The following is a 25,009-nucleotide window of genomic DNA, read 5'->3' on the forward strand; positions in this document are numbered from 1 at the left end:
AAACCTACATTATTGACTTTGGGCGTGCAAAACGGCTGGAGCTGTGGTTAGTTATTAATGCTTTATGTGAGGTTAATCAGTGACGGAGTCTGCTTCGAATCACCGCCAATCCCAAAGTATCGCCTGCAGGTACAAAAGCTCCATCTGCCCGAGCCCGACCGGTGAAAAATGCCAAAACTTAACTCGCAGGCTATATTTAACTGCAGTCAAAAAGCTTCGGCGTTCGCTAAACTTTCCGTCTCTCTTTACCCCGCAAACCAAGACTGGACACCGCAAACCCAAAAGTAAAATATTTGATGGAAACGAACAAAGTTAAGCACTTCCAGACTGTTTCATTTCCAATCCCATCCCCCAACTAGAGCCATTCACGACGCCGTGCGCTAACCAGACACGGATTGTTTGAAAAGGGAGTCCCCGTACTCACAGAACAACGTCAAAACTACAACCAGAATACACTCACACGAACCGAAAGTCATTAACTGCATTTAAAAAAGAAAACACTACTGCACACAACTAGTTTTGCCACGGTTAAACTTCTCCAAAGGTAAAGAAAGCGGTGGCGCCTGGTCTCTTTCACAGCCCAGCAGTTCACAATAGCGGACCTAACCTACCTCAACTTTTTCACCTCCTCTCAAAGATGCCGAAGCGCAACCGAAGCATCTTCAAAAATATCCCGAGGACGACAAAACAACGCTTCACATACCTCTTCTAGTATTAGTCTCGAAGATTTGGGGGTTTTGCAGGTAGTTTTTGTGGTGCAAATCTCGGCATGGTAGTACGTGGACTTCTCCTCTCCGTTACTCCATCCAGCAGCTCTCCCCCCTCGCTCTCTTTCTCTCTCCCTCTCACACACTCTCTCGCTCGCTCTCTTTCCGCCGCTTTCCTTCCTTTCCCACACTCTGTATCCCTCCGCGCTGCGCACGTCCGGATCTCCTTACGGCTGGACAGCGGGATAAAAAACCTTTCCCCTGCGAAATCCACTTACTTAAATTTATCCTGCTTGCATTATTTATTCACGCGTTATTTTAACAAAAAGACCAAGCCGCATTGTTCAACTAAATCAAGCCAGTGTGATAATCTAGTGCCCGCCGCCTCACCTAGAGCCCCAAACTATCTACTCTGTCTCGGGGGCGTTATTCCACCTGCATTTTGGAGGAGCATTTCCCACGAAAACTCAAAAACTCTCCACTACACTGCACATCTGGGTGCAAGCTGACAGCTAGATAATTGTTTAGCAGGCTAATCAATTATTGGCACCGATTGGGAGATAAGGATCGGTCCCTGTGGGGATGGCTGATCAATTTTTTGCCATTTGCCAAATTACCAACACGATATAGTTACCTTGTGGTTATAGGATAAAACGACACATGAGACATTCTTACAAAGGTCATAACCTTTACCTGCCCAACTGGGTCCAACTATAACGAAATATTGACCTATTCAAATCATACTACACAATTAATACATAAATAAGTGCGAGTTCAGTATGGCAAACGATATAAAAAAGTGTTCTTATTTATATCTGTTATTCTGAAAATGAACCACGCCATTACATCCTCAGTTTTTGCCATAATAACAATGTGGGTATATCTATTGTGTAAAACAAATCGCAGTTGAGCGCTGCACAGTTAGGCGTAAAGCGTCTGCAAATGAAAGACATCCTCGATTTGTGAGATCTTTTTCTCCTTATTCCTTCTGAGGTCATAGTTGTTGCTGGGGTTTGACATATACAGACGCGTCATTGCAGTGCGTCCTGGGCTCTATATTGGCATTAGATCAGGCTGAATGATGATGGATGTTTCCATGAAGGCTTTGATCCCATCATCCCCCTCCTCTCCTCTTCCTCTTCCTAAGCCTCCGCTGGTTTACTCAGACCAAAGATGCAATGTCTTCCCCCGCACAGGCACACGGAAGTGGGGGTGCAATGCGATTGATGGCGCTGTCTCACTACTGTTGCCCGGACTGCACAGCTCCAGCTGGTGCGCCTGCAGAAAGCCTGTAACTGCATGCAGCTTGACAACTTGTCAACTCGTCCGGTATGCGCGCGCGCGTGTGTGTGTGTGTGTGTGTGTGTGTGTGTGTGTGTGTGTCTGTGTGTGTGTGTGTGTGTGTGTGTGTGTGTGTGTGTGTCCGCGCGCTCATGAATGGTCGCGCCAGTGCACAAGGCGTCCGAGATTCGTGATACAAACATTCATTCTAACGCGTAAAAGACGTTCCAGTTGGTCTCAAAGTTTTTATCAAGTAATTATTTTCTTGTCTTCTTACTTCACGAGCTCAAACACACATCCACGTCTTTTAACGACACTTAAAGCTACTCACCAGACCAGCAGGGTGAGCGCTGGCTGCCGCTCCAAACTTCCTTTTACATTCAAATTCTCTTTAAGTCAATATTTTCTTGCGAACATCTCACAAAAGTCTTCTTTCTGTGTGAATACGTCACTGATTAGTCCGCAGTCTTCACGGTTTCACGGCTTTCTGTTCAGATCTGGTCAAAGCCTCAGAGTCATCACACGTGGTGCCAGGATGAGACATAGGAGCTGCGGGCTGTGTGTGTTCATGCCTCTTTCCTCTCCTCCTCAACGACTTGTAGACTGTTGCTCCCTTGGAGGTGATGTCGGAAATGTCGCGATTCCGATTAAAAAAACACACACGACGACGAAAAAAATAGTAGGAATTAGTAAAGCCGTGATTCTCTAACCTCCAATCCTCGCTTTCCCGTAAAGTGCCTGTGAGTGGGCGGAGAGACTGGCAGCTGTATTAACACCTGACCGTGAAAGTGAAGTATTTGCTCTGTCTTTGCTGCTTTGATATATTTTGCCCATAATGTCCTGTTACTGTTGTGCATTCTGTCTGATCAACTGTTATTGTCAAGTGGTTCAGTTTTCATTATTTCTTTTGTCACGTGCTAAACAACCACTGTGAAATATTTAATGACAACATCAAGTTCTTGTGATAGGTCATCAGGAATAACTTGTCGATTTCGTTTGTGTGTTAACTTGCTCTGCAAAAAGCACTTCAAAGTCTAACGCAACTGCAAAGTTTGGAAGTGAGAACATATCCGATCCCCTCAACTGACAAGTTCAGTTGAAGTACTGAGGTCATGAATTCCATTGCCATACCATGCAAGCACAGCTCAGCGGGTCTCCTGCCCTGAGCTCCGTTTGTTCTATCCGATCTGCAAGACACAGCGCTTCCTCTTATAAAGTTAACCGCTCAGTTAGTTATTTTTACTAACTTTGTGATCAGTGAAGGCACTTTGCCATCAAAGATAAGATAAAATGTCTTAGTCAGTTTCCTGAACATGTGGTCATCAACTAAACTTGACATCATGCTGTGAAGTTGCTGCCAAAAAATGCCAGCGCTGTGCTACTGAAGCCAGCGGTCTGGTGTGAGAATTTCTGCCTAATGTCCATTCAGCACCGGCTCATTAAAGTCACATTTGCCCACAGGCTGGGTAAACGAGACCTATGGGTCTGGTGTGTGTGTGTGTGTGTGTGTGTGTGTGTGTGTGTGTGTGTGTGTGTGTGTGTGTGTGTGTGTGTGTGAGAGAGAGACTGAAAGCTAGAGCCAGAGATACGGGGGGGATTATTCCTCTCTAGAGAGTGCATCCATCTCTCTCTCTCTCTCTCTCTCTCTCTCTCTCTCTCTCTCTCTCTCTCTCTCTCTCTGTACTCTCTCGGTTTTATCCTAGACAATGTTAGCAATCGAAAACAGATTTCTTTCCCTCTGCTCATGGAGCCTCCTCTCTGATCTGTCTATAAAGGTTTAATTGAATTCAGGTCAGGTGATGCCCAAGGCGACTCCCAAGCCTTTGATCCAACCAAACGTTTGTAGTCAGGGCTGCTGGGGTCAGGCCCTTGTGCCTTACAGACCACAGGAACAACTAGAGTGGAACACCTCCAGTTTGCCCAAAACAAGGCATATGAAGCAACCACAGACAGTGAGCGGCACAGTGAGGGGCAAAAGTTTGAATACAGGTGGATGTTGTGTCGTGAAGCTCACATAGAGTCCGTATATTTCTTGTTTGTATCCTCTGACGGACTAGCGTAGAAGACACAACTTCTGTTTTGTCTCGACCTTGGAACGCCTGGCTGTGATTATGCCACATTATTTCCTTGTGTTATATATGAAGACTTATTTTCCTCTCAAAAACACAGTTATCCACAACAGATTGTCTTCACAGTGATGAAAGATGTTACAAACATCCGCATGATCTGGAGTGCTGACTGACTTACTTCTCCTTTTTCCCGTGACTAATTTTTTAAGCTGTAGGTTCCTCTCTGCAACTTGAGACTGGATAGAGATCGGGAAAAGATAAAGATGATTTGTAGTGTGCCTGCAGCAATAAGAGTAGCTAGGTATCTATTTCTCCCACCAAACAATCAGTGCAGAATCTGAATCCTGGGGCAGATACTTACAAAAAGAGAGATTAGAATTTTCCAGTATCCACCCTGCTGATGCGTCCTGAAGTAAGACACTGACCTTCTCAGCTCCAGTGCCACTGTTCAAAAAAGAGAACAGGCCTACAGGGTGAAATTATCTATCCCGTATTATTAAAAAGACAAACTAAAATTTCGGAACCACAATGAGTGAGCTTGTTGCTTTCAAAGCTAAATTATCCTTCGTGCTCTATTTTGTCACACAATGTACCTGCCGCTGCAAAATCATTGTGTTTTGAGCATTTTCAGCATGCATGGGGAGAGAGGTTCAGCAAATAACACCACCAATTTACAGGAAATAATAAACAAATGACATTTCCTTTGCAGCTGGAGACAAACTGCTGTGCTCTGAAAATAAAGTGTTCTGCCGCTTCAAGCAGAGTACAACATTATCCTAGCAAAGCCTCTTGGTTGTAGAGGGGGTTCTAATTATCTCTAAATGATCCAAGAATACACCATAGTATATCTTGTGCAGCCCGTTTTAAGGATTATCGCGATTGCATTTATTTATTTGTCTCGTGTTCAGAGAGCATGCAAGTGAAAGATAAAATGTTTGAAAGAGATGACGAGACTTCTTCTTCTTGCTTGAAAGACTCTCGTGAAAAAAAAAACCTGTGCCTTGCCCCCTATGAAATCAATAACTGTTTCCTGCTCATAAATAACCTTGTAAACCTAAGAATTTCATTCTGGCTGCCTTTGCTAAGACCTTAATTGTCTAGTGGTTCATAAAACCAAAGGCCGTCCCTGGAGATGTCCTGAGGTGGATTGCAGTAGGAGGCTACATTCGAATACCATCGAAACTGTAGACAGGCTGTTTGCTTTATTAGTCCAGGAATCAAAGTCCAATGAAATAGAGCACAGAGCAAGAGAGAGAGAGAGAGAGAGAGAGAGAGAGAGAGAGAGAGAGAGAGAGGATGGGTAAAGGTGACAGCATTTGAGTGACTAATGGGGAGTTAACAACTCACAGCAGAGATACAGTGTAAATGTTGCCATGCGGTGCCCTGTGACAGACTGACCACCTGTCTAGGTTGTATCCTAGGTTGTATCCTGCCCCCCCCACCTGCACACCTACTGGGTAAGAGGCTTCACAGAGCGGATTGGTGGATGTATCTCTGCATACATCTATCATTTATCCATGTAAGGTGTGTGCTGCTTCCAATTTGTAAACCACAAAAGTCACGAGTTCGGTAGACAAGTTCCCCGACTCAAATCATATTTAGCTTGACTAGGCGAGTAGAAAGTCACTCGACATTGTTCATGCTTAATTATTTAGCTCAGATGCATCTGCGCGTCTTCATTTTCTTCTACTCATTCTGCCCGGGGCCAAATCACCCTGGGTCTCCTCCAGAGTGCTGATTGACTGGCTGGTAGAGTAGGTGGCTGAGAGATAGAATATTTGCGGAGTGTGTGCTTAACACATTGTGACTTGTTATTATATGCAGCGTACCATCTATCTGTGTGTGTGTCCTTGCACAAACCCAGACTGAAGCAGAATTAATCGATGTGGGATAATCTGCTTGAATTTACTTTCTGACTTTATGTAAACGTTAATGTCACAGTGAGTTGTGCAATAATGTAGAAAGTCTGGTTGAAATGACTTCCTTCAGATTCTCTATTCAGGAGGCTGAAATCTTAAATTTGATGTATAAAGAGGGTGGGGGTGGGGATAAACAACAAACTGAATGCCACACTGACATATTTCAGATGTGTTGCATTCCACCAGACATTTCTTTCTTGCTAAATCCTAATCCCACAGAAATTGTGTCTGGATTATACACAAAAGGCGCATTTTGGACATGGATTTGCATGGATGGATTAGTAAGACCTTGTAATGGAGGCTTGTGTTTGCAGAGGAACATCTCCTTGTTGTTGGTGCACATTAAAATGATGCAGCTCTCTGCTTCACGTTAACACACATTACACACAACCTCCACCCAGGGGCCCAGATCATTTTCTTGTACTGTAAATTATTCTGAATTTATATATATCAGCAAGAAACAGATGCCCAAATCAAAAATAAATGGCCACAAGGACAGCTCTGTATGTCATCAATCCACTCAAAACAACAGTCAGCCAATGCTGTGTGTCCAGGGCTTTAAATAGAACAATACAGGGGACTGGTGGTGTTTTGAACCCCAGAGAATAATTTAGCTTTTCACTCTCACTCAGTACATTTTCCTTTGAACACACTGGTGCTGCAAAAACAACACAAGTGTGAATAACAGCAACCTTTAAGTACTTCACAGTGTATTTATTCAGGCTCCACAAGACACCGCCTCACTCTTCACTGAAATTATTCGTACAGAATCCCATCATAGTCCTATGGCAGTCATGTTTATGTATTTCCACATGCATTTGCTTATCTAATAGGAGGCATATCGTGTCTGAGATTTAGACAGTTTAGGGAATGACAGGCCCTCATGCTGCCTCTTGGTCTTCAAATCTGGGGGATCTCAAACAACTCTTGGGAGTGAATAAAAGGACCAAAGTTCTCTCTCTCTCTCTCTCTCTCTCTCTCTCTCTCTCTCTCTCTCTCTCTCTCTCTGTTGGAATAAGGTCTATACGTCCTTGGCTTAGGCACAGCAGATGATGGATAAAGGGTCCTTGCCTCAACACAATATTTGATTAACTCACATCTGCATCATAGGAAAGCCACCGTATTGAGACTACATCCTTATTTACATAAATCAAACATGCATGTGTTGGTATAAACAGTACAGATGTGGCTCATTGGTTAATTTTTTCACAGGTAACCCACAACTGTTCAGTGGCTCTCTCCTCTCCACTGACTACACTGACCGGTGAACAGTATATTTCTATTAAGAAGAAAATAATCCCGACAATAATGATTTAGACTCAAATGTGCTTCAGCATTCCGAATTTGGTCTCAAGGGGACCAAGCAGAAATGTGTAATATTGGCAGAAATATGAAAATGTTCTGCTGGCTTCATGCTCCAGGGTGACAAATGTTCCAGGGACAAGAGAGATGTATTCTCACGGCGCATTATGTGCATGAAACTGATCATGTGAGCTGTAAGTTTGCTCTGCCTCTTCTCCTTACAGATTGCAGGAGGAAAATGGAGAGGTGCTTTGGTGGCAAATAACTTGCCCTCAGGACATGTTGAGAAAGGGCTGTGCTGGTGGCTCACTGTAAAAGCATTATCATTTTAATACGGCAATATGTCTGTGTGTAGGTATGAGTGTGAGTCTGTGTGTAATGTAATGTATGTGTGTGGGTTCAATTGTGTAAGACCTTATCTAAATGAAATAGATCAAAGCTGGAGACTTTAATTGCCGTGCATCTGTGCGTAAAAGTTGCCCAGTAAGGTCTGGATTTCTCTGCCAGGACAGAGATGCAAATCAGCGGAGCAGCAAGCAGAGTGGCATTCATCAATGTTTGATGGGCTTCTTTCTCTCTTTGTGGCATCTGCAAAGCTACTGCAGCATAGAGAGAAGAGCAAAGAGGCTAACACAATCAAGCCACTACGCAGCACTTTATTATCATGTCAAGTTTTGTTTAAATCACTATTCTATAACAAAACATCTTGAAATAATCTAAAGGGACTTGAAAAACTAAATTATCACATTTTCATCAGCTTCCTCATCTCTGTGGGAACTTGTCAGCTAACTGAAAGCACTGTTTTCAATATCTGTCATTTAGTTTAATGTAATCGGATAAAATGTGGGCAACTGCGGGGTTCAGATTTACATTTACATTTTGTCAACTGGACTCTTTTATCCAAGGCCACCTACATATGAGATGTGATTTATTTTAATAAGTTAATAATCAGTCACTTAAGAAATGACATTACCACTATTACAGTAGTTGTAGAACAGTGTTGTGTTCAAGATTGAATTATGAAACTGATGTTATAGAAAGTATCTTCAGCTGTAAAATAATTGCATACATCTGCCAAGCTGCTGAATAGAGGTGTTCTGGTTTATTCATATATATATATATATATATATATATATATATATATGAAATACAGTATAATACTTTCAGGGAGAATGACAGGGTACATATAGGATTCATATCTTAAATGTAAGTAAATGTTATTTTCACAATATACATTTCGACAGCAGTGGCACATTGATAAGCACAACCAATAAAGCTTTAATGAATATAAATGCACCATGTGGCTGCTAAAGAAGAATCAGCCCTTTCTGTCTCCAATCCTCTAAAGTGCAGTGGGGCAATGAAACAGATATTAGACTGGCCCTCGTTAGCTAATGACCCACCACACAAAACTGCGCGCGATTCAGCACAACGCCGGGCTTATGTACATAATGCAAAAGTGTGCATGTAATGACAATAAAATTGACCAACATTTAAATATTCCTAAACTGTAACGCTTTTGCTCTTAAAGCTGCAGAAGGCGTTCTGTCTGTTTTTGCTTATCTTATAACAATCACCTCTCAAGTGCATGACCTTTTCTTAGAACAGAGATCAATACAATGTGCCGTGATGCTGCAAACAGACCACTGTTTACTTTACCTTAGCGTATCTCTCACTCATTTAGAAAGGTCAGCGGACTCTGTTGTACTGATAGGGCGAGAACCCTGCCCTTTCCTTTTCGGATTGATCTGAAGGTAGCCGCAAAATAGACTGTACTCTCACTGGCCATCCATCTTTTTCCTCTGTCATTTCGTACGTGTCTGCATGTGACAGGTAGGGTAGGGAGGGAGCTAGAGAGAGAGCGAGAGACTTTGTAAAGTATGTGTGCTCAGGCTTCTTGTGCAGTTCATGTGTTGTAGCAATCTTCAAAGAGATTGGTCAAAACAGTGTTTTATCATCAAGCAGGTTCAGCTCGCCTTTGAAGGACTAATGAATGCTCCTATGCAAAGGCAAAAGTCTCTCAGCCCAGGCCCTCTTTGGGTTTGTGTGCAAAACATTAGAGACAGTTGTTGCGGGGGAAGTGGCAACAGCGGCAGCTATTGAAGTTGGGAAAGAATGAAGGCTGAGGATTAGGGCGTTCAAACATTGCTGTCCTGTGCACGCCTTGATATGACTGCACCTGGGAACAGGCTGTTCTGTTTCCCAGACACACATTCACAAACGAGTAAGAGAAACGGGCACAAACTCAGCTGGATGCAAATAACGTGAGGATCCCTCACTACAGAATGTGACATTTTTTCATTATGAGATTGACTTCAGAAACTCTGGTTAAAGTTATGCAAGTTGGTTGCAGCTTAATAAGATTGTTTTTGTTGTTGTTCTGTGTTCCTTAAGAAAGTCTGTCATGCCTCATCATCCCTGAGTACGTGCGTGTACGGCGCCTCCTGTTAACTGTCAACAGCGTTTTCTTCAGTTAGTCAAAACAAATTGATCATAACAGGGAAAACTCATTTTCATCATTCATGTGTTCCAGTGAGAAAGTACAATGTAATACAGGTTTCAGGATTTCCACACTCATACTGTTTCCTGCAGCTGCTGTGGTTCAGGTGTCACAATGAAACTGCTTGTGTTTTGTATCCCTTTTTTCTATGGAAATTGAACATTTAACCAGGATATAAGCAAGAATAATAACTCCTATTATTATTATTATTATTATTATTATTGATTAACATGTCTGTTTTCAGCTTCTTTTCATTCATCAAGCGACAATATATTTTTTATTCAAAATCAAATCAAATCAATCAGTTATTTCATATTTAGCTAAAAAATATTGAAAAATATATTGTTTATTATCAACATTGTCAAAGTGATTTCTCTCATATCGCCTTCCCCTATACACACCTACATACATACACAACATAAACATCTACACATTTGTTTTCAGATTTTTTGCTGATACTCCTGCTCTTGACGAAAGACCAACGTCATCTTGGTCACTACAAGCCCCAGAGGTCATATGTCAGTGACCCCACTCACAGGCAGGATAGCCCCAGCCTGACCTCGGAGACCTAAAAAGGGAGCAACAGAAAAACACGACTCATCGACAATGAAAACTAATGTCTCATATCTGTCTTGGCAGCAGTTCTTCACTATAATTTCTTCAGGATAATGCTCACTGCAAACATTGACTCTTTGCTTGTCATCTCTGTTTCACATTGACAACTGGCAGCTGCCAAGCGCACCCACAGGCGTCTCCTGTTGGCCGCTGGGATGGCTTGATGCTCTGCAGATACAAACCCACATCATATTTTTAACAAGCGCTCTTGTCCTGCAGTTGCTGATAGGACAGAGTTTGTAGGCTAGAATATGGCACCACAGCAGAGTGGTGGCAGTGGCTGGAGCTGGTAATCAACAATCATAATGTTCTCTGACTTCACCTCGGATACTAATGAACTCAATGAGAACAAATGCTGTGGCCATCATAGGGGACACATACTTGCCAGCAGAGAAGACAGCACAACAATTGGTTGTGAAATGTTTAATTATAGAAATCTTGTAAAGACTGAGACATACTGTGCATGGAACTGGAGACAGTCAAGGCCTCACATGATGGAGATTCAGTTTCTCAGGCATTGCATCATCCAAGCCCACTCAGAAGCAAGGCAGAACCACTACTCGATGATGAAGAAAAGAGGGAGTATGTTTAAAAATGAAATGATTGAGGAAAATGACAGGATCAACAGGGTCAAAGAGACGGATGCAAGGGTTGAAACAGAGGAATGCAAGAGTTGGAGGAAAGAATTGAAGGGTCGGAGGAAATAACGTGAGAGATTGGGACGAGAAATCAGAGGCAAACGGAAGTGGACCTGTCCAGCATTTATATAAGCTGATGGACAGGTGATAAAAGGTGTGGCTGAGGCGCGGACTTTTTATTGTGTATCAATCTATCAATGTCAAAAAAAGAATTGAAGAAATAACATACACATGGCTGATGGATAACTGGAAGAATCTCTGCGGGGAATGACAGCTGGAGTCTTTTGGGCTTAGAGACTCACGAATACTGTATAAGCTCAGACTCCACTCAACTACTGCAACTCCTTAAAGTTTTACTACACAAGATCCACTGAAAACAGGTCAAGTGTGGATGAGAGCTGTCAGTTAAAGCACAGTTAAATCAACCCCTCTGCCCTAAAAGAACTCATGCGGTTGCTTCGACAGAAACTTCTTCAGGTACTTCATGATGAACATTCTCGCTCAATGAATCCAATCTGTTATGATGCAAATATTCTCATTTGCTGCTGTGGCTAAAGAATTATAGACAATGTATATTTATGGCAATGTAAGCTAACAATATCTGCATTTGAATGTTCCCAAGAGAGTCAATAAGTGTCAGTGTTAAGCTTCTGAGAATAATTGATGAGGCGCTGCCGTACTCACGCATGCATATGGTGCTCTGTAAACTACCTATATTGAAATGCTGCGACAGTCTCGCCGCTCGCTGAGCACAAAGGCCACACTGTATTTCTGTCAGCGCAACAAAAACCCTTTTCCCCTTCTTGCTGTCTGGAAATAACAAGGTGAATATTCCCTCACTTGTCTCATTTTCTTGTTATGTCCCCTGCTCTACACAGAAAGGAAAATGCCAATAGCGTAATATTGAAATAGATAACAGACTATGACAGTGTTGCTTTAGAGAGGTGCCAGTGACATTACAGAGGATTGGACCTGAAAGTGGAAAATCTAATCAAGCTGTGAATCTCCCTGAAAGTAAAGGCCTTCTGACTACAGAATAATTAATTCAAATTCTTTGATCAGCCAGGTTATCTTTGAACTCCTCTGGGACAGAAGACAAACTGAGAACATCCAGATATTAACCAGGTTATAACCATGAACGAAGTCTGAGAGCGAAAGATGACTTAGAGGATTAGCATAAGCTTCATATTTTTCTGAAATGCATCATTAGAATTGTTTAAATGTGATGCCAAGGCTGTAGGTCTGTTAGACACAATTGCTGCTAATTATGATGACACCTGAATCATTTATTTTATCATTTTGTTGATTAGCAACCTTGGAACTGGAAACATTTTTTGACTAAATATGCCATGAAGGCCTTGTTGTGTCACTTCTTGGGTAAACATGCTAACCAATATTTCACATTATTGCAACAACACTAATGAATCGCAAACTGTGCTGCTGAATCACATATTAAGATGTTTGTCATAATGGGATTATCATATCCTTTCCTGCAAATGCAGCATCAATAGTGCAAGTGCTTATACTTATTATGATTTGATTGAATCTGGTTTAACGCTTTCCTTTATCATAAACTGCAAAGAAATCATCAAAATCCCAAATATATTACATTCTTTAAGTTCAACGTGTATTTCACTATGGGTAGCAAACTGGACACCAGTGACTTCGTCATGGCTGAAACTGGAGAATCAAAAAATACATTAGGGACAGAAATATATCACTGGTCTGCAGGGTGACCCAGTCTGTTATTGTCATCATCATTCATTTAGTTCCACCCTGAAATTGCCCTTGGCCAGCGACACATGCAATGCAATCTTCAACCTTTTAAAGTCTGTGGCATGTTTATGCTCAGCCACGGCTCTGGCCACAGCTTAGCATCAAAGCGTGTCGTTAAAGGGATGACGAGCACATGACCACATTTTTGCAGGTTCCTGGTTAATCGCAGAAAATAATGCATATACATTTATAACCTTCATAGAGGCTGAGGTTGTGACTCAGGGGTTATGCTTCTGCTCTGACGTGGGGATCATGGTACCACATCATTTATTCAGGATCAATAAGAAAAGATGCCAATAATAAATAATATGTGCCCTATCACAAGGTTTAATTGTTTCCTCTCAGAGAACATTTCCCCTTTCCCCCCTTTGCTATTTATATGCAGCAAATGTGGCTTGTGTGATAATACATTAATACCATTTCCCTTTGGCTTTTATCCTTTTCATCCATCTACTGGCCATTATTATGAGAAAGACCAGTAACCTATAACACAAGGTCATCTGATATCCTACTGGTTATAGCCACCAAACAAATGTGCCCTATATGCTGCAAAGTAAATCTTGATGTACTCCCTCTGTAAACTGCATTTCCTTGTTTAAGTTGAGTTTAGCAACAATTCATTAACAGAATGATGTCTTAAGTTTAACCTCAAGTGAGAAGTTCAAACAATTAGTTTCCCAACCCACCAAAATCATGACAAGATCTGAAATCACCTCTCTATTTTCACAGAGGCGAGACAATTGCCATGTTGCAATTATATTGTTACCAAAGCCTTATATACTTCACATGTATTGACCACATCTGGTGACCAGGAGGGACACACTTCCCTTTTGTCTGGCTCAATTATTCTTTAGCTGGTGCTTCCACCATAAATCTGTGTCAGTCTCTTATTTCTTATTGATCCATTAAGTTGCTAAGCAGTGTTTTGCTGTGTGACCATTCCAGCAGTGAAAGGAGACAAATGGACCAAATTGATTTTGTGAATTACAATTACGCTTTTATATTTGGAGACCATAGTGCGATATCAGCACTTCTCAGTGTATTCCTATGGTGTCAGTTGCAACATTATTAGCCTTGCGGCTCTATCAGCTGATCAATATTTAAGTATGATAGCATGCTGATAACATAATGATTATAGTAACTTATATGTTCTAAGGATGTCAGAAGATCTAACAAAATAAGCTCTATCTGCAGGGAAACTTTGATCTGTTTCCAACCATGGTTTGCAGACAGTTTTAACACAGCAAATGATCAGGGTGGCTCAAGTTATTCTGGGGCCCAGAGAAGTGGATTTGCCACCATTAAAATCCAGCATGCAAGGCATCTGGGCTAGGTTAGCATTTGAATACTTTACATCCCAAAAGTGTTCAAGTTAATGCTGCAGTGTTGGGAGTACGCAGAACAAAAACAGAACTGTGCTTTAAATACCTGGAACACAGAAAATACACTTTAAAAATAGCCATTCGGTTCACATTCCTTGCGAAACGTGTCGGTACAGCAAAACACACAAAATATATGAGGAAATAAAGTATTGCTCATTTGAATGCTCCTGGTAGCTGTGGGGCCATAAGCTGCTCGTCAATGTGCTTATGCCTCTGGTACCTCCACTTGATGTAAATGATGAGAGATATATAGAAGTCACTCTTTTCCTGCCATTGCATTAAGTGTATAAGCTTTCACCAAAGCAGTTAATGGAAATACCCCTCTGTTGATGGAGCAGACCACCCAATCTGGCCCCTGCTGAATTTATGACAGCTTCCTCCCCCAAACTTCCGAGCAGTTGTCCCAATACCCTGAGGTTACAGGCACGTTACCATTATTTACCCTCTCTGCTGCCACCCGCAGAATCAGCAACTGGCTCAAAGGTCAGTAGGCCCTGTCTGTCTGCGCCTCAGCAACCAGACGCTTGCTCTCTTCTCAGCCCGCCTCGCGCCTCACAGAGACTCTGGGGATATCTGATACTCCCACAGCTGCAGCTACCATAATCAACATGTACAGAGTATGTGCAGGCCCACAGCATGTGTGTGATAAAGACAAATAGAGCAAATTAATTAAAAATTCATTTCAATGTGATCTTAAGTCTCAGGCTCCCTCGTTGATCAACTGCCTTAATTTCTCCTACGGGGAATCCAGTAGAATTAAGTCGGCTTGCAAGTTGACATTAACAACTCAACCATTCGCAAACATGGCTAATGGCATTAACATTACCATGACCTCTTCACAGTGGCTGATAACGTTTTTTGTTTTACCTTAAGCGTCAAATCAAATGTATTATTAGTGAAGAAACTATGAGCTACTGCTGTGGCAATGAAAGATGAAGCTGCACATACAAACCATACTGTTAATTGTATATCACAATTACATCACAATGTCAATTGAATTGAGAATTCAATGATTTAACACATGAAAGGAGAGAGGACGATCAGAAATAAAGTATAGAAATAAAAAGGTTAAGTAAATAAAGCTCCCATATTTCTTTTGGACAGTGATAACATATCTTCAAAGAGAGACTAAATTCACGTTTGAAATGATTACAATTGTAGTCACGATTGTAAAGTTGACAGATTTTCCCATGTAAGGAATGTTATTTGCTCTCTAAATAAGGTTCCATTCTGCTCACATCCACCTTTGACAGCCCTGGAGGGGGAGACAGCTGTTCAGTATGTACAGTATGTGTGATGCATATGTTTGTTTATGTGTGTGGTGTATGTATCAGTCAAAGGATTGCCTATAGAAAGGGTAGGATATCGAAGCAGCATAAATACATGAAAGAGAAGGAAACATTGGCCATTGGCAACGCCCACATAAAACCTGTATTACACTATGGCAAGGTAAGGGCAGCAAGGTTACACCCCATTGCATCTGATTACAGCTACTCATGCCACCTACATATATATTGTCAGCATGGGTGTTCTGACTTCTTCCACAAAGCCATGTCTGGATTCTGCCTTAGGCCATTGTTTTATAATGTGTATAATGCCTTTTTTTTTAAGTGGGTTGGAGACATACAGAATCAGCCTGGCTAGCAACACAAAAAGTTTTGATGGTGGCAGCGGGGGATGGGGGAAGCATAAAAGGGAAAAATACAGATTCTCTCTCCAGTGTAGTCATGATCTTATTTTATCTTATACTACTATAAATGGAGAGCGTGTGTGCGTCAGCGTGTGTGTACGCAGAGTTGCAGAGAGCACCATTCCTCCAACTGCTGCCAATCTTGCAGAAACATTGTTCAGGGGGTCTAGTCATATGTGCATATGGTGCTTTTCATGTGAATGTGATGGGGGAAAGTGTCAGAAGGGTGCTTTGCTCTAGTAACATACATCTGTCATGTTCTGAGCAATCATAGCTTACCTGCATTGAATAACAAACGTTGACTTATGGATGGTGTGGGACTCTGGAAAAATGTCTCTGCTATTTTCAAAATTATGAAAACTATTTTCTGGTTTGAGTGCTGTGTATTGACTTTTGTTAAAAGTGGGGTTAAAGATCCTTTGAGTATTGGGGTTAACATCTGGAGAGGGCCTACACAAATTCCAGAGGGTTTAGTTATTTCAATCGTTGAAAGCACAGATTCCACAATTCTTTTAGGGAGGTCTGGAATTTTGGGCTTGCCCATGGTTGAATGTATGTAACCTCAAATGGAATGCATAGATATCAAGAGATCAGAAATATGTGCTACTTCCAGTAAATAATATCCAGTCAGCCACAGAATCAGAGTTAAATCTGAGGTCAAATTGATGATCCTCGTTTTGTTAAAGTTGTAGAGGCACAGTTTGGAGTAGAACACAAAAGGCACAATGGGTGCTTTACATTATACACAGAGAACACTGTTTGAAAAAAGAGTTCTGGAAATGAAGACATTTTATGATATTGAGCTGAGATGTATGATAAAGTTGTTTACCTTCATAATCTCAAACTACATGGAAGCACACCGAGAAACAAATCCCCAGGAGGAGTCGTAGCAGATAGCAGCTGCCATCGCTTGTTCGCTTGTGTATGCGATTGCAAAAAACAATTGGAGGGCATTGTTGGTGACCTCTGTGCATCTGCATCTCCGCTGGACCATTAAACACTCAGCACGCTCAGTGCGGTTTTATGTGTGAAACATTAGACAAAAACACACAAACACACACTTGTATTTACTAAGATAAATTGAAGCCTCCTTTATAAAAACAAACACTGACTATGCACGGCGGGGAAATGATGCTGACTGGGTATGCCATTTGTCTTTTTTGTAATACATTTTGAAAGTATATATCATTTAAAACACTTATTAATGTGATTATGCATTCTTATATTCATGTCCAATACATGTGAAAGTCTAGACTCCAGAGAAAATACCATGGATGGGCATTTGTGTTTAAACAAAGACTTTGCTCTGCATGGTGAGACAGGCGTCCTCAGAGACTCTTCTTCATCCTGCCTGTGAGCTTAGTTAGCTGCATAATCACCTCACAAAGAGAAAGGAGGATACACAGTGGCTCTTAGGAGGCTGCAGCCCTATTGTTTTAATCTGGACTTTTTGAAAATAACTGATGCTCTGCTTGGCGAAATGCTCATCCACCCTTACCATTTGATTCAATCATTCCATTTTTATACCCTCTTATCCCTCGTCATTGTCACGGGGAGCAGGGGTCGATCCCAAGATGCAGTTAGCATGCTGTGATAAGTATAAAAACATCAGACAGGTCACTGGTTTATTGCTGGGCTACAAAGAGGATTATGAATTGCTTACTGTGATCCACCAGCACGGAACAGGACCGAGTGAGGCCGTCTCTGGAGAGAATGATAATGCACACCAACATCCCAATTTGCAGTCTTTATTTGAATGTTTGCAGGGAACGTAGATTAACCTGCTCATTTACACATCTATATTTATGGTGTCTGTTATATGTATGCTGCTTGCTTGCTTGCATGTTTTTGACAATCTCAACAGGCTGCTATTGTGAAGTTACACTTCACCAACTGTTCCTCGAGCGGTTGAAGATGAGCCCAGTAAACCGCCTGCAATGACTGCAGTTTGACACTCACTGTGCATTTGGCGTCTCTGTCATAACCATAAATTGAAGATGAGAGTGACGAGTAATAATTTATCCTCAGCATTCCTGGTGTTAGACTTTCACTTTCACTTCAACACGCAGATCAATATTACACCACTTATCATCATATATCAATTTTTTCTGACTAACGACTACGTGACTTCGGTTGGAGACAGTTGAGCATGCAAAGCAGAGCATTTTCAGAAGATGTGAAATGTTGCACTCAGATGATAAAGGTGAATCTGTGTCCTCCATCATCAATAGAAACGATGCATGACATTCTCATATAAACGTTTCCTGCAAATATCAAGTCCGTCTCTTTCATAATTATGCCTGTTGATATTTTTTTCCCTCTTTAAGTGAGCCCTTGTTTAGGAAATGAAAGCGTGACCTACAGGGCCTTTGCTCTTCCTCATTTCACTCACATTTAAATGGGTTGTGAGCAGTTTCCTGTGTGTGTGCGTGTGTGGGGACGGGATTAACGTTAAGCATTCATTCATTTTCTTTACCTATCTGGGTGAAGGGTCATGAAGAGGGCTGCTGCATATCCTAGCCTGCAGCGGGCAGAAAACAGTAAACATGAGCTCTCCGTGAACACACCATATAGAAACAGCAAGCAATCAATCTCCGTCTCTCAGCGGTGTGTACCTTCTTGTACACACTCACATGATGATATTTCGGATCTCTCGCTCTTTTTTGAGGCAGAAATCGTTTTCTCACCGACATCAGGTGTTATTTTCATATCTTGTTGATCGTTTTAGCACCTTCACTGCTAAATTTGCTTTATTTTTTTATTCAATTTTGAGTGCAAATAAGAAAAAAATACCTGGGAATAAAATCCCTATTGATTAGATTTTTTCCACAAACAAATGTATCATGATGTATGTCTCAGAAAGACAGATATACATGTTGATAATGTATTAAATAGAGCAAATTAAGATTTTCCACCTCTCCTCTAACATTGCACTCTGTTATTGACCATGTGTTGTGTTCTGGTGATTCCTTACACATTTCTGCTCCCTGTTTACATTATTTGGATGTTAAGGTTGTACTGTGATTTGCGTTTGGACCTTTATGGTTGTATAAAACAAGGTGTCCATGGTTATTTGCTCCAGGCTTGCAGCTACTGGGTTTAGTATATCCCAGTGTGCAGGATGAAGGAAGAATCTATTTCCTCGCTGTTTCTTGCTTGTAGGGAGAGATTTGCAGTTAACGACATCTGAGCAGAGTCTCACAGCAGCATCCTGTTCCACCTGCCAAGGGACTCTCAGGGATTCACTACACCCCTGCAGATAGACAGGGGCTGGGCACACGCACACGCACATGCAAGCCCACGCCCACGCCCACGCCCACGCCCACGCCCACGCCCACGCCCACGCCCACGCACACGCACACGCACGCACGCACACACACACACACACACACACACACACACACACACACACACACACACAAGTACAAATCTACGCCCAAACAACTGTATGCACCGACCTTTAAAGTTATAATCCTTAATTTTTCTTGTTTTGAAAAATCTAAACCCGATTTGGAAAGATGTGGCACACGTTCCTGATATTCTCAGCAAAATGGCTAATGGCATTGCATGGTATACTGGCGCACTTTCAGCAAGTGCAAGGGCTACTCCAGCCCAATCGGTGGCAGCATGTATGTATGTGTTTGACTTCTCTGTAGACCATGAACGATGTTAGAGAAGAAGATGAAAAATGACAAATCGTAAAAACAACGCTGGGGTTGATTTTGTTTATGTTACACATGTTTTTTACTTAATCGTTTATGTTTTGACAGTTGCTTTAAAATTATTCCAAAAATAGAATGTTTATGTTGATTTGTCTCTATACATTCTCACCCCTCTGTTATGAAGAAAACGCTGAAAATAGCACACCTGTCCATTGAATGAATTTTCTTGCAAAAGAAAACAAAATGAAATGATAATTCTGTGCCTCAGTGATCACAACTACAAGCTCAGACCGTGACAAAGGCCAGATCACATGGCTCATGCTGAGCTCATTTACACTTGGAAATAGACTTCCAGCCCTCCACTCCACTCTGAATTGGATGTGCTTGTGCTCTAAACAAAGGTTTGTTTCTCCTCTAGAATAATGAAGTCTCCATCTGCTGGGTAGTTGTCTGTGTGCGTGTGCTTGTGTATGTATGTGTGTTGTTGTGTCATTGGGCTGCCCACCTGCTGACTTATGTAAGGGGGGGGGGGCGTTCGTGTAAACACATTTCTAAGGTAAGAAAGGTGTCAATCCCTCTCTCTTCTTGCCTCACCTTCACAGTTCATTTACTTCTTCCACAGGAATCAAATAACAGCACAAGTCACCCACAATAAAAGCTTCAGTGTTTCCTCTCTTCTCTGATAAGAATCAGCCTCTCCTTCTGGGCAGGAATGTTTGTAAAAGGTGAGGCGAATACTCACAGTGAATTGATGATCTGAACTTTCTGCTGTTTGATAAGTTACTCACACCGACATTACCTGAAGTTCTGCGAAATAATCCAAATACAAAGTGATAACCATAGTAACTCTAATCCACAGCTGATAACATGTTTTAAAGTAATTGACCAGGAAGTGTTTGTATTGCGATGATATATGATACCACTCTCACCAACCCAACGTGATTAATGGGTGTGACTGGACGGCTTGTTTTGTTTGTACAGCAGTAGCCACAGCTGTTTCGACACTGAGCGAGGGCTTAATGCTACGCTAGGCATGGAGTCCAGGTTATAAAAACATCTTATGAGCGTAAAGCACAAAGAGGAACTGACATCGTACAACAACCAAATCATATGTCAATCACAAATCATATTATCACACAAACTGAGTAGTGAAGCCTCCATTCAAAGACGGTTGGACTCACCAATATCACACTTATTAACGTTGGTCCAAATTTAAAGCCTCTACTTCAAAAGAGAATCTCTAGCACTGTTACTAGGATACAGCATTGAACAAAATGCAAAACACACCATATATCATGAGGTTGTATCAACTTGCAACTGTATAGATAGCACATCCCTGCAATGAATCCAACCTTTGTCAAACTAACAATGCTGAGTTTTGTTACTACTGACGTGTTGTTTTGTAACATTTGCAGCTATAAACTTTGCTGATGTGTTAGGAGGTAATTTACCGGGGGTGCTTCTGTCATTTCCTCCGCCCCCTCTCCTCCTATTTATATCTACCGGGTAAAAACTATTTACAAGAACAATGCAGCGCAATACAACATAACTGCATGCTTTCACCTTTGCCCCGAATATAATTGCTCTCTCGGACTCTGTAAGAATGTGAACAGTAGAAGAGGAAGAGTTCGTTGCAAAACCGGATTTTATCTGTTAAATATCAAAGTCACGTGGGGTAAAAATGCATTTCAATCTTCCTAATCCTATTATGTTACTGTCTCTGTGTATCCAAGGTGTGCACGTCGTGCTGATACTTTATAATTAGATTTTAGAAATTGTTAATTTCAAACGCCTCTCTGTGCATTACAAAAGCAGTGCTTAAAAGCTGACATCCATGCATGGAATGGTGGAACTTAAAGCATGCACGCCAACAGTTTCAGGGTCATGCTGGTGATTTTAATATGATCAGTATTTAGAGCTTTTCTGCTAATGAATCATAATTATCGTGCAGATCGGCCTTGAAGTGCTGCCTTTAAAGCATCCTGCACAAGTGCTTCTTGTTAAGTGTTATTCAGTCCTGTAAAAGCATTCACTTTTCACATTTGACAAAAAGAAATGTGTTAGTCAGTGCAAGAGGTCTTTTGATTGCGATCTTGATTCATCCTATTGTTTGCTTCTGGACTTATTGGTTTACTGGAGTGTTGTGCTATTCAGCGATCAAATCCACAGACCACTGAGGAAATACCCCTCCCCCCACCCCCGCCCCCTTGCCTGCCACCAACTGGGTTATCTGTCTGTCAACTGCTTCCACGATTTTCCTATGCTTGGGCTTATGTACCATTTATCACCTCTGCTCATCCCAACCCTGCAGCTGTCCATCACTTTCCATTATCAGCCCCTCCCCCCTGTCTGTCTTCATCTGGCTCTCTCTTTCATTCTCATTCCCTCTTGGATTTTAGCCCTGTCATTTGCATACTATAAAATCTACCCCTGCCTTCTCATTTCCTTCATCCTCCCTCCCTCTCTTCTCTAGGTGAAACCAAATGAGGCCTTCACATTTCCCTTTTGCTTCCAATAACATTTAGGACACTTCCAGCTCCTAAGCGGGGCATCAAACGCGTGACTTATATCCTACTACAGATGAAGCCAGCTGCCGCACTATACACCCTCAAACAGGAAGAAAACTAATTAAAACTGTTATTGACCATGTGTTGTGTTCTGGTGATGCCGCCTTAATATCATAGGTGCTCCTATGAAGCACTGCTTAGTCATTGAAATGTTTTGATGATAAATATACTAAAACATCAAATCTATGCAAATGCACTGAGGCGAACCAGTAGATATTTTCATTTCAACTGTGCAAAACTGAGTCTAAACGCTGACATAGCTGATAAGTGGACTGATTTTCACTGTCATGCTCTTTTGTCAGTACAGTACTTCACTGACTCCCTGTACAGTGGAACCACTGAAGCCTGAACCCACCTCAGACGGACTGTAGGTCGACTGTTAATGGCAATCTCCAGCAGCACCACAACACACCTGATCCGAGCAGTGTGAGAGACTTGATAGCAGTTTGAAAAAGGGACCATACACTGAATGAAAGACCAGTATTTGGTTAATATACATGGATTTTGCTGGCACATTAACATTTTTACAGTATCTACTTACAGTTAAGCATTGGCTTTAAGATCCAGCTGCCTCCAAACAAGCCAAACATGTAAATCTGCTGTTTTTAATGCAGCTCAGGTCTCTTGTGTACCTTCAAATTGGTTCATTTACAGTAGTGTGTTAGCGGATTTGCATGATTCATGCTGCAATTCAACAGACCTTCATGGAAAATGGAATTTTACTCATTATTAGTAACCTGTCAGAGCCTAGCAACAATCTGCTTTCCCATTACTTAGATGCATTATCCAAACAGAAATATGGTCCACAGGGGAGAGTTTTATCTATAAGTTAAAACAACCTGCATTAGTCAATATTTTTTGACAGTAACGCTGAATCAAAAGGCTCAGTTTAATGAAAAGCTTGTAGCTGTAAAACCCAGATTATCACCAAACACTGCAGCTTGTGGAGCTTTCTGCCTCTCTTTTCACACAGCGTTTCCTATCAAGGGTTCTAATAACCTATGTTTTCATTAAACATGTCGAGGAGCAAATGGCAAAGATGCAAAACTAAGCTGCTTGTGTTGGAAACACCAAATATTTTTTTCCTCAGGAGTTGGTGAAGACCAAAGAGAATCTAAAAGGTGAACAAATATTGTGTTTTTGTTCTCCCATTTGACAGCTTTGACATTATCTGCCCCCTAATGGCCAAAAATCAATGATGTAGTCTGTAACATTTTACTGTCGTTCCTTTTAATATAAAGGACAAAGACCTTCCTTTAAAAGACAAAATATGAAATATGCAACATGACAAAATTGCCACAGCCTGGTGTGATATATACAACAATCATCTGTTTGAGATGACATACTGGCCCATGTGAGTGTGTGAGTGGCTTTAGAGGAGATACAGTATTTCAGGTCATCAGCTTTGACAGCAGTTTGGTCAGCAGTACGGTAAACAGCAGTGTTTGGTTTTTTTTCTTACCATATTCAACATATTTTATCCCCCAAAGGTAAAATACCTTTGGAGTTTTCCTCTCTGTCTTATCTCTCCTCTTCCTCCCCGAGTCGGCTACAGGCAACTTGCGTATGTATGGCCTAATGGGGTGGCATAGCAAAACCTGAGAAACTGAACTACCACAGGCCATTTCTGGCATCATCATAATCTCTGAGAAATTTCCACCCAGCCAGGCGCTGACTACTTGAATCAAGTGTAGAGAGATCAAGGCTGATATTAGGGATGAGGGAGCGCAGAGAAACTCTCAGATGAAATGTACACATCTCCTCGGTGCTGGAAAATAGTGGGTGTGTGGGTGTGTGTACACGTAAGTGGTTTGGCAGAGGCAGACAAACAAACAGATTAAAATGATTGAGACAAATTCCCAAAGACAGCGATGGTAATTTAGCAAATACTCAAGTACTGCAAGTGATTTACTTAAATATAACATTTCCATACTTCAACATTGCCTGAGTTTTTCTTTTTTCCTATATCTTACATAACGCATGGATAAGTAAATGAGGCACATTAGAGGGCCGATTAGAAGAATATGTTATATAAATGGGAAATGTTTCTATTATGATATGAGGTTGCCAACAAGTTTGAATACAATTTTGACATGCATAATAGATTTTTGTGCTGTGCAAAGATTTCTATAGGTCACCTCCATTTTTTGTTTTCTTGGCAGCCCCTAACCACAGTGGGCACATTTCCTCTCATAGAAATCAGACAACTGACAAAATACATACACATGTTAATTTGAAGTTATAGTACACAATGTACACCATAAAATTATAATAAACAAAACTAAGTAAATATTGGCAGTGCTAATACAACTACAACTTGTCAATTAATTGACAAGTTGTAGTGACAATTAATGACATAGAGCTTCCTTGTCTCAGAACAAGAAGAAACAGAAATTACTTTCCTCAGTTTTGCTTAATATCATTCAAAAAGAAAAGAGCAGAGAACATCTTATAGATTCATTGCTTGTGGTGCTCAGGAAGCCTGCAAATTAGCAGAAAAAGGATTACGTCTCAGTGGAATGGGCTTGTCATTACTTCTGATTCATTAAGAAATTTTATGAATGGAAATAATTTGCTCAAAGATCATCAGAAAACTCATAATCACCTCATTAATACATGGCTCCATAATACTACTGTTAAATTGAAATCAAAGGGACTCACTTTGTTCTGGACTAATTCTATTACTTTGTCCTATTTCAATTGATATTTAACATTGCTGCTTTTGTTGGCTGAAAGTAAGATATGGTTTAGTGTTGTTACACCACATAGGGAGGCTATTTAATCATCTGTAGATCTATATAAATGATCATTACCCGCACCAAAGTCCTGCTGTCTGAATCAGAAACTGTAGCTTGGTCTATAATAACTACTGCTGTGGAGTCCAACTGGAATGCATATGGA

The 25,009-nt window shown here is 41.3% G+C and overlaps 1 protein-coding gene across 3 annotated transcripts in view; it reads right to left on the bottom strand.

The window, feature by feature from the left end:
• The window catches only part of fat1a (FAT atypical cadherin 1a), a 61,831-nt gene extending 59,240 nt beyond the window's left edge, over positions 1–2,591 (bottom strand). For 2 of the 3 annotated variants that reach the window (XM_076145506.1, XM_076145504.1), the window contains exon 1: positions 704–846. The gene's annotated coding sequence lies outside the window, so the exon portion shown is untranslated. Of the gene's footprint in view, positions 1–703; positions 847–2,319 lie in introns of those variants that run through there. The other variant, XM_076145505.1, reaches the window with a different exon arrangement.
• Between the last annotated feature and the right edge of the window lie 22,418 nt (positions 2,592–25,009).

The sequence above is a fragment of the Genypterus blacodes genome, unplaced genomic scaffold, assembly GCF_046128005.1.
Source record: "Genypterus blacodes isolate CSIRO-AG114 ecotype Tasmania unplaced genomic scaffold, CSIRO-AGI_Gbla_v1 ptg000030l_1, whole genome shotgun sequence".
Taxonomy (NCBI): domain Eukaryota; kingdom Metazoa; phylum Chordata; class Actinopteri; order Ophidiiformes; family Ophidiidae; genus Genypterus; species Genypterus blacodes.